This window comes from Dipodomys merriami, unplaced genomic scaffold, assembly GCF_024711535.1.
Source record: "Dipodomys merriami isolate MVZ:Mamm:240054 unplaced genomic scaffold, mDipMer1.0.p SCAF_6, whole genome shotgun sequence".
Taxonomy (NCBI): Eukaryota; Metazoa; Chordata; class Mammalia; order Rodentia; family Heteromyidae; genus Dipodomys; species Dipodomys merriami.
Genome location: NW_027206179.1, coordinates 2953135 through 2964701, shown reverse-complemented (window position 1 = coordinate 2964701; position 11567 = coordinate 2953135). Strand labels below are relative to the sequence as shown.

Below are 11567 nucleotides of genomic sequence, written 5' to 3'. Positions count from 1 at the left end.
GATAAACATAGATGTTGCCTAGAATGTTTAGAGGCTCTGAGAGCAATCTTTATTACATCTTAGTTTAATGTGAGGGCTTGTTTGTACAAACAAGTTACTCTCATACGTTTCTCTGGTTATGTTAAAGACATAGCACATTCCCAACAAGACCTCCTAAATTTGCATTCTAACTTGGATATTTTATGATTCCTCCACTGTAATCTGTCCTTTAAGCTGTTATACTTCCTGATCAGTACATTATCTACTGTGCTTCTTCCTTTCTCTTTTCTGTCTCAATTATTTTTCTTACGTATCCTATATCACTGCTTGAATATCACTCTATTGCTAAACTACTAATATAGGAAGTTACATTGTTTACATTTCCATGCTTTCATTATGGTAACTCAAGTCCATTCTCTGACCTAGCTGTATATTTCTGTTCACAAAGTTTCTATTTTGCTATATTACTGAGTGTATTTTACTGGAAAATCTCTCATTCTCTCTTCTTTCTTTAAGAATTTTAGAGCAGGATGTTAATCTGTTGCAGTTTCCAACAGGAATCTATGAATGTATTTTTTAGGGAAGAAATGCGAGGGCACCAAAATAACTACAGTTGTCCAAATGAGCAGCTGAAGCAATAGTTTGCTTATTAGTCATTATTTCTTATTCAAATCCAAAAATAAGTAGTACACAATTGGCCAAGCAGAGCCTTGTCATCCCAGTCCCTAAGAATCCTTAATATTAATGGATGGACAAATAGAATCATTTGTAATTAGAGAAAAAGCTCCACAAGAGAGGACAAAAACATCAGATACGCTCAGACTTCAAAACTCTCAATGATCTTTACAATTCTATGGGAACAAGAATGATTCAGAAGAGTCCCTAAGAAATCAAAGTGTTGAGGAGCTTGATGTAGGAATATTGTCAGGCCACCACCATATTGTACAGCCAGGAGGAGTCCAATGGACAAGCAAGCACATGTCTTTGAGTCCAAAGATCTTGATGTTATTCAATGCTGTAGCTGTGACTCAGTGGAGTGACGTCAGCCACACATGCATGACAGAGATACACATAGTGCTGTCTCTAATTCTTCTGGGCCATTGATGGAAAACAGAAAAGCATCTGCACAGAGACAGGAAAGTCTGGAAGCCACATAGATTTTCCCACTTAAAATAAGTCAAAGAAGAGAGTGCTCACTGTTCTGTTCTGTTCTGTTCTGTTTTGTTTTGTTTTTTTTGGTCTGGTCCTGGAGCCTGAACTCAGGGCTTGGGCACTGTCCCTCAGCTCTTCAGCTCAAGGCTAGCGCTCTACCACTTGAGCCACAGCACCACTTCTGGCTTTTTTTTTGCTTATGTGGTGCTGAGGAATCAAACCCAGGGCCTCATGCGTGTAAAGCAAGCACACTACCACTGAGCCACCTTCCCAGCCCTAACAGTTCTGCATAGATCCTTATTTAATGATTGCCACTTCTGCTTTTCAGTGGTCCATTGGAGAAAAGAGTTTCATGGAATTCCCTGCCTGAGATGGCTTTCAACTCCAATCCTCTGAGTAGCATCCTGAGTAGCTAGGATTACAGGCATGAGGCACCAGCACCCTGCCATTGATGCTGTTTTGATAACTGAGGTCCAGACCTTCCATATGATTGTGATAGTCCCTCTGCAGTACACAGAAAGAATTTAGAATAATACAGGTATTGTAGTTTGGGGAAAACCTTAACAGGATCAGAGCCAGTACTGTATAGGTAGAAAGAAAAAAAATTTTGTTTACTCATTCTGGTAACAAAAAACAAAACTATAAGAAAGTATAAAACATGGGGAACTGTAGCATTCACACAAGTGGTGAAATAATTTTTACTGCACTGTCCTATCATCTGGTTACCCAAAATCATTATATTGATATTTATGATTAAGAGGTGATATTTCTAAGACTCTTCAAGTATCAAATACATCAGTACTTACAAGGTAGAGAGGCTTGTGTCTTTAGAAACAACCAAGTGGTAAAGAACCAAGGATCTCTTCAATCCTGGTGCATAAGGAAAGCTCAGCCTCCATCCTCAGGACTGACAGACCAAGAGCGGGCTAGTGCCAGCCTCTGTTCCAGTGGACAGCAGCTGTCCAGGAGATGCTCAAGTGAAGGTGGGAAAGGATGGACTCCTCATTGACCTTAGGAAAATCAATCTCCAGAGCTCACAGTTAACGAACTTGTGCATCTTATTGGACCAAATCTCTAAGGACTTCCAAACAGAAATGGAAGAAGAGAAAAGATAAAAATAGCCACACTCGATTTTTGGAGATATCGTTATCTATGCTGGCAAAAGGTAGTGTGTCCTTTCTTCCATTGCTTCTTATTCTGCTTATTTTCTTAAGATCTAGTGATGTTCAGTCTCCATTTGATTGGACTAAATTACATGTCATCAACCTGTTTTACATTGAGATATGAAAAAGTAAATGAGACACAAGATATAAAGGACCTCTTCTTACTTTTCATATAACTTCTAAATCACTCTATGTTCTTGTCCCCATATATGCTGCATAGGCATGCACATCTGAGGGAAGCCAGGAGCAGGTCAAAGAAGTGGTGGAAAATGGGTGAAAAAAATACAGCAGAGGGCCCATCACCAGCACTGGTCATTGATGAAAGTGAACTAAGCAACTCAACAGTGATGATGGGAGGGAGGGAATGAGAGAGAAAGAGGAAACAGCTGACAGTGAGCAAAAGGAAAAAAATGTACATATCACCCAATTTGGAAGAAAGAGTTTTATTGTTAAAATCTGTAGAGTTCATAAGCTTTGTAGATCAAGACAATGACAAGATGCATTGTGCCGGTTAAAATGTGTTAGTGACTTTCGCTAAGTATCATTATGCCACAATAGTGTGAAATTTATCTAATTACATAATCTCAAAAAAGAAAAAGTGTTACTCTTAAAACATGGACTAAAACCTTGGGTAATGTGTATTAAATGTTCACATTCTTGTGTAAATGTATCATTAATTTCAATTTGAATTTCAATATTAGACACGTAATTTTTGTGAGCCAGACACCAGTGGCTCTCTTACAAGCCTTGGATGTGAGGATTACAGTTCAAAATTAGCATGGACAGAAAAGTCTATGAGACTCCATCTCTAACTTACAAGTAAATATAAGGGACAGGGGGGTATTTGTCAAATGCTAAAATGCCACATGTAAACATTTGGGTAAATGCCCAAAAGTGGGATTGCTGGATCATAGGGGAGATCTATGTGAAGTCTTTTGAGGAACCTCCATACTGCTTTCCAAAGTGGTTGAACAAGTTTACATTCCCACCAACAATGAAGTAAGTCGTTTAAGGATTCAGGTGGACCTGTTGCAACAATGAGAAGTACAAAATGTCATGTCAAAACCAGCTTTACAATTTCGGTGTGGGGGGGGGGAGGGGGGTATAATTGGGTGGGGGGAGGGGGGTAAAATTGGGTGGGGGGAGGGGGGAGGCAGGGAAGGGAAGTGAAGTGTAAACAAAGGAGGAGGCTGCAATGCTTGGTAAGAAATGTATGCATTATCCTGCCCATGTAATTGTAGCCCCTCTGTACAGTATGTTGTCAAATAAAATAAAATACAATTTAAAAAAAAAAAAAAAAAGCCTATTAGCATTAAGGAGAAAAAAAAAAAAAATAAAATGCCACATGTGTATTACAAAGCCAAGAGAGGGAACTTGGGGCCGTGACTTCCAGGGCTGATACACTCACTCACACAGAGATATTTTTCATATTGAAAACATAAATTAATATTTAATTCCCTTTACTTTTGACACCCAACTCCAATAAACGTCAATCCTGTATTTAAATTTTTTAAAGAAAAAGCAAGTGGTGTCATTTCTCACGAGGGTCTGTGGATGCCACAGTGAGCAGTGTCAATGATGGCAAAGGCTCAACAGAAACATGGAGAAAAAAAAGAATGAAGACAGGCAGACAGACAGAATAGCCAATATATTAAAGCCACACAATCATTAAATGAAAATCATCCCAAACTCTGGAAGCAGAAGAAAAGAGAAACCCACGTGTGGCAGATGAGACACCTCAACCCAGAGAGGGGCCAGAATAGCAGCAATAGATTATGGATCCCACCCGTGCCCCCTGGGCCTGCTGCTCAGGATCTGCCCCGTGTTGTTGTTGCTGAATCTGCACCCAGACAAGGGCAAGGCCCTGAGGTATTCCAGAACAACATGCAGTCCCACATGCTCAAGGCCCAGGTCTCCTTCTATGATGCTTACTGCCCCATGCTCCAGGGCATGCTGGGAGTATCCTTCCATTTCCAGAGCAGGTCCCTGTACCCCATCTTCTCCCAGAGGCGCCAAACCATGTACAGGAGCTGGGCAGCTCAGACACCCTGACATGCTGCTTGTCACGTCTGGGGACCGCTTGATGCTCGTGGTGAGGCTTGTGCCCTAGGTTGGTCAGCCTGGTAGGGGTGGATCAGGAAGTTCCCAGAGCCAGAAGCCACACTCCTGCTTTAACAGGTGGTGAACGGCTCATGAACCAACTAGACTGGGATACTGCGATCCGGAAGTCTCTTGGCAATGCACTGGTACCTTCCACCAGCCAAAGGGATAGGAGGTAGAAATTCTCTAACACACAATCGTGGAGTGTGTGTTCAGATTTTCTATTTTCTTATAGGCATCTTTCAGATAGATAATGTGCATAATGTGCAATTTAATTTACATACATATTTTTCCCATTGTGGTTTCCTTTAAAGGACAAAGAAAAAATATCACCTAATTTAAGTTTTCCTGGCTTTGGTTAAATATTTACTTCAATGTAAAACCTAATTTATGTTACTCAATTTTTTTTGTTGTTGTTGGTCACATTGCTTAAAATCCGAGCCTAGGCTCTGTCCCTCTATTCTTCAGCTCAAGGCAGGCACTTTACCACTTGAGCCACAGCATCATTCCCAGTTTTTCTGAGTGGTTTATTGGAGATAAGAGTCTCAGCAAGGAAGTTCCGGGAAGATGGCAGAGGAGAAGCTGTAATCTGAACAAGCTCTCGCATAGAAAGCAGTTTTAGAGTTCCAGTGAACAGTCCTAAGACAGAGAATCACACCAAGTGTGCCATCACAGGACAGAGAGTTAGACAAGAGAGGGAAGCCAAGGCAAAAAGACACACCTGAGTGCTCGCCAGCAGCCGCCGCGGCAGTGGCGGCAGGGTCGCAAGCGGCGGAGACCGCAGCAGCCGGGGGCCATACTTGAGCGCTCACACAGAGAGTCCGGGACGAAGGAGCCAGATGCAGCAGACGAGCGGATTCTACTCAACACCAACAAGAACCAACAAAGAGCGGACATCTTCATCCTGCAGCTTGCAGACCAGAGACGACCCAGGATCCAAGACTCGACGTGAGTAGAAGCCCGACGTCCTCACTCCTTCTCAGGGAGCAGAGGAGGGAAGGCCACCCCTCCCCCCCCAGCACCGGTGATCTCCATCTTGGATACTGACAAAGCTAGGAGGAGCTGCCAGCTCCAATCCAGGCCTTGGAATAAAAGGAGTCATTTAGCAGGTCACAAGAACTTAACGGCAAAGTGACCTGCCAGACTCGGCTCCATCCAGGGAAAAGTCACCCAGCTCAGGCGCCAGCCATTGGAGTGGCTTTCCTCACTGGGTAACCAGAGCCAGAGGCTGCCCCTCCCTCTAGCAGCATCAACAATCAATTGAAAAACAGAATCCCTGAGAACAGCTCCAGGCTGGGCTCTGGGAGATTTTTTTTTTTTTTGCACAAAACAGCCCCAGGAAAAAGCTACTGATTGTTGAAAGGCCTCAACTCTACCCAGAACCTAGCCTCACCACTGCATCCCCCTCTTTTGTGATTCTCAAAGCAGATCACCCTCCTAGAAAACTAACCTGGGAGGGGGATCTCAAAATCTTGGGTAAAGCAGAGCATTTTTCTGCCTCTTCCAACAAACCGACTTAAGAAACCAATCAAGCCACAGGATCTCAAGCTGACCAGAGACTCCAACAAAAGGCTGGTTACAGACAAAAGGGAGATACAGGATTCTTCCCACCCCTCCCCCCGCCAAAAAAAATCAAAAGACTTTTTTTTTCTTTTTTCTTTTTTTTCTTTCTTTTTTCTTCTTCTTCTTTACTTTTTTTGTTTGTTTTTTGTTTTTTGTTACCTTATATATATAAATTTTTTTTCTCTTTCAAAACTTTTATTAATCTTTAATTTTTGCCTTTTCTGAAAAATTAATTGATTTCCAGTAACTTTTTTTTTCTCCTCTTATAATTTTTATTTAAGGAATATGTGAATGAGCGTTTTATTTTCTTTTCTTATCTTCTTTCTCTTTTTCTTTCTTTCATAATTATCTTTTTGTTTTTTGTCTAGCTCTACTGAACTTCTGATCTTTTCTTCTCCCTTTCCCATCCTTAAAGTTTTTCACATCTCCTCTATCTCCCTCCCTTTCTCACAACATATTCACATTCCTCTCTAAATAGATGGTCTTTTAATCTCTACAAAAACATTAATTTTTACGTTTCTATTTTTTTTTCTGGTCTCTTTTCATTCCCCTATCCCTCTCTTCTTTTTCTCTCTCTCTCTACTTGCATCCTACCCAACCCATTTCCTGCATTGTGATTAGGACATAGTTAACTCTCCCTGTGCCTCCCCACACCAATCTATTCCTATTTTTCACCCACACCTCTCCCTAATCCTAATAATTTTTGGTTTTCCAAATTCTTTTCTGCGGTTCGAAGTCCTTTAAAATATAGTTGTTTGATGTTGAATAGATGTATCTGTTGAACTAGATTGTATCTGTAGACTATTGACTGTACAAATGCAAACTTTGGTTGATGGTTGCCTTAAGATAGTGTTCTAGCACAAAACTGGTGCAATCTTCATCTCAAATGGGCAGAGTAAGCCGGAAAAACACAAGAAAAATGGCAAATTCGGGTATCTCAATTCCCAATCTTGATAATCAGGGGTCAGATCATATAATGAACAATCCAGAGGGGAGTTCCCAAATAGCTCTACAAACACTAATAGCAAACATGATAAATGAGAAGTTTGACAACTTGCAAAGGACTCTCTATGAGCGTGATAGGGAGAGAGAGGAGGCATCCCAGAAGTTTATACAGGAATATCGTAAGCGTGAGATTGCTACTCAAAAACTGATACAGGATTTGCGTGAACAACTTGAGAATACTCAAAGAGAAAGGGAGGAATGGCGTGAGCAGGCTGAGAACACACAAAGAGAACTGCAGGAATCCCACGAACATGAGGAAGCTAAACAAAGAGTAATACAGGAATTGAGAGACCAGGTAGAGAACACACAAAGATCACTAAAAGCATCCATAGAATCCATTAAGAAAGAGCTGAAGGAAGTCAGGGAGACCACAAAGGGAATGCTGAATGGAACCCAACAGAAGGAATGGGATTCCAAAGAAACCATAACCAATCAACTAAGTGATTTGAGGACAAACACTGAACACCAAATTAAGGAAGTAAAGAGATTCATACAAGACCTAAAACAGAGCTTCAACAAAGCACTTGAAGCCATCAAAGCTGACCAATTAGAAGGAAAAGAGATTAAAAACAAAGTAGAGAGTCTTGACAGCAGGTTAGACCATGCAGAAGATCGAATCTCAGGGATTGAAGACAGCCTAGATATTATAGAGAAAGAACATATAACCATCCAAGACAAGTCTAAGAAATATGATAGATCTATCCAACACCTGGAAGACACCATCAGAAGGCCTAATCTAAGGATAATGGGTGTAGAGGAGCACCTAGAAACAGAAGTTAATGGTCTAGGAAACTTGTTTAACAGGATCCTAGCAGAGAACTTCCCAAACATATAAAAAGATAGGCCTATGCAGATACAAGAAGCTTTTAGAACCCCAAATAGACCAGACCAGAATAGGACATCCCACCATCACATTATAATCCACACAGGATCAACTCAGACCAAGGAAAAGATCCTTAAAGCTGTCAACGAGAAAAGGGTAATCACCTATAAAGGGAAACCAATTAGAATCGCCTCAGATTTCTCAGCAGAGACAATCAAAGCAAGAAGAGCCTAGAATGATGTATGCAATGCCCTAAAAATAAACAACTATTAACCAAGAATACTGTACCCAGCTAAACTCTACTTCATAAATGAAGGCCAAATAAAAACCTTCCATAGCAAAGAAAAATTGAAACAATACATCTCCACCAAACCAGCCCTACAAAAGATTCTTAAAGATGCCCTACACATAGAAAACCAACAAGACCGCAACAAAGGCCAAGAAACTGCACGCAAACTGAGAATCCAAGAACTATAGGAAGAACCCAGTTTTCGCAGCCCCCAAGAAAGTGGATAACATGGCAGGAACTCCCAAATACCTCTCAGTCCTATCCCTTAAGGTTAACGGACTGAACTCTCCAATTAAGCGACATAGACTGTCTAGTTGGATTAAAAAACAAGACCCTTCTATCTGCTGCCTGCAGGAGTCACATCTTGCCCGTAAAAACAAATATATTTTCAATGTTAAAGGCTGGAACAAAATCTACCAAGAAAAGGGCCCCCATAAACAGCCGGGAGTTGCAATCCTAATATCAGATACAATAGACTTCAAATTAAAATTCATGAGAAGAGATAAAGAAGGTTGCTACATACTAATTAAAGGATCTGTCCTTCAGGAGGATATTACAATTCTAAATATCTATTCGCCAAACAATGGAGCACCCAAATTTATCAAAGAAACACTACTTTCCCTCAAATCCCATATAGAATCAAAGACATTAATTGTTGGGGATTTTAACACACCACTCTCCCCACTAGATAGATCAATTCGGCAAAAACTCAACAGAGAAACCGCAGATCTAAACAGCTGCATAGACCAACTAGACTTAACAGACATCTACCGAACATTTCACCCAGCAGCATCAGAATACACGTTTTTCTCAGCAGCACATGGAACATTTTCTAAAATAGACCACATTTTAGGCCACAAAGCAAACTTGTCTAAATTCAGAAACATTGGAGTTATACCTTGCATTCTCTCTGACCACAAGGGAATAAAATAGAACTCAATACCAAAAGCCACCAAAGAAAGTCCGGTATCACATGGAGGCTGAACAACACACTGCTGAATCAAGAGTGGGTCATGGAAGAGATTAGAAAGGAAATTCAAATGTTCATGCTATTCAACAAAAATGAACACACAAATTACCAGCTCCTCTGGGACACAGAACAGGCAGTACTCAGAGGCAAGTTTATAGCTCTGAGCTCCTACATCAACAAATTGGAGAGATCTGAAACTAGCAATTTAATGACATATCTAAACCTCCTTCAAAAAGAGCAGCAAGATAAACCCCAATCCAGTAGACTGAAAGAAATAATCAAAATTAAATCAGAATTAAATGAATTAGAATCCAAAAACACTATAGAATCAACAAACAAAGAGTTGGTTCTTCGAAAAACTCAACAATATTGACAGACCCTTAGCAAATCTTATCAGAAAAAGGAGAGAACACATGCAAATTAATAAACTCAGAGATGAAAATGGAAACATCACCACGGAAACAACCAAGATTCAGAACATTATAAGGGAATACTTCTCAAAACTTTATGCTAATAAGTTTGAGAACTTGACAGAAATGGACCTTTTCCTAGCAAATATTGACATGCCAAAACTAAACCAAGATGAGTTAAACCAGCTTAACTGGCCCATATCAAGCATTGAAATAGAAACAGCAATAAGAGACCTCCCAGCTAAGAAAAGTCCAGGACCAGATGGTTTTACAGCGGAATTTTACAAGGCCTTCAAAGCAGAGCTCACACCAATACTCCTCCAACTCTTCAATGAAATTGAAACAGAAACCTCACTACCGAACACATTCTATGAAGCCATCATAACCCTCATCCCAAAACCAGGCAGGGACTCATCAAAGAAAGAGAACTATAGACCCATTTCTTTGATGAACATTGATGCAAAACTTCTCAACAAAATTTTGGCCAATTGACTTCAACAATTCATCCAAAAAATCATACACCATGATCAAACAGGATTCATTTCAGGGATGCAAAGCTGGTTCAATATACGCAAATCAATTAATATTATTCATCACATCCACAGGAGCAAGAATAAGAACCACATGGTTATCTCAATAGATGCAGAAAAAGCATTTGACAAGATCAAACACCCCTTTATGATGAAGGTTCTGGAAAAATTAGGAATCCAGGGAACATTCCACAATACAATAAAGGCTGTATATGACAAACCTACAGCCAGCATTATACTCAATGGTGAAAAACTAAAGCCATTTCCTCTTAACTCAGGAACAAGACAAGGATGCCCACTCTCTCCACTTCTTTTCAATCTAGTATTAGAATGCCTAGCTACAGCAATAAGACAAGATGCAGACATAAAGGGGATCCAAATAGGGAAAGAAGAAATAAAACTCTCCCTCTTTGCAGATGACATGATCTTGTATTTAAAGAATCCCATAGACTCCACTCCCAAATTACTCAAGCTGATTCAAAACTTTGGCAAAGTAGCAGGGTATAAAATTAACCCCCCAAAATCAATGGCTTTTCTGTATGCCAACAATGAGAAAAGTGTGGCTGAAATTAGGAAAGCAACTCCATTTGTAATAGCCCCACAAAAAATAAAATACCTAGGAATTAACTTAACTAAAGAAGTGAAGGACCTCTATGATGAAAACTTTAAAATCTTAAAAAAGGAAATCAACACAGAACTTCAAAAATGGCAAAACCTCCCATGCTCCTGGATTGGAAAGATTAACATTGTGAAAATGGCAATTCTTCCCAAGGCTAACTACAAATTCAATGCAATACCTATCAAAATTCCAACCTCATTCTTCAAGGAAATAGAAGTGGCAATCCAAAAATTCATATGGAACAAAAAAAGACCCCGAATAGCAAAAACGCTCCTCAACGGAAAGACCACTGCTGGAAGAATATCAATACCAAACTTCAAACTCTACTATAAAGCCATAGTAATCAAAACAGCTTGGTACTGGCATAAGAACAGACCTCAGGACCAATGGAATAGAATTGAAAACCCAGAAATGAACCTACAGACCTATAGCCATCTAATCTTCGATAAGGGAGCTAAAACAATAGAATGGAAGAAAGACAGCCTCTTCAGTAAATGGTGCTGGCAAAATTGGTTAACTACATGTAGAAAACTTAAGCTAGATCCTTATATATCACCCTGCACCAGAATCAACTCCAAATGGATCAAAGACCTTGAACTCAAAGCAGACACTCTGAAAACATTACAAGATGGAATAGGAGAAACCCTAGGTCTGCTTGGTGCAGGCCGAAATTTTCTGAATAGAGACCCGGAAACACAACAAATCAAAGAAAGGTTGGACAAATGGGATTGCATAAAGTTGCAGAGCTTCTGCAGGGCAAATGACATAGCTAGCAAGATCAATAGAAAACCCACGGATTGGGAGAAGATCTTTACTAGCCATACAACGGACAAGGGTCTCATATCTAAAATATACTTGGAACTCAAAAAATTAAACCACCCAACAACAAATCCTCAAAGAAACAACTGCCCAATAAATAAGTGGGCAAAAGACTTAAAGAGAAACTTCTCTGAAGAAGAAAGAA

General features: G+C 40.1%; 1 non-coding gene across 1 annotated transcript; it reads left to right on the top strand.

Moving 5' to 3' along the window:
* The first annotated feature begins 3814 nt into the window (after window positions 1–3814).
* On the top strand, window positions 3815–3900 carry LOC138814353 (small nucleolar RNA SNORD35). The gene has a single exon (XR_011367941.1). It is a non-coding gene; the product is annotated as a small nucleolar RNA SNORD35 (small nucleolar RNA).
* The last annotated feature ends 7667 nt before the right edge of the window (window positions 3901–11567 follow it).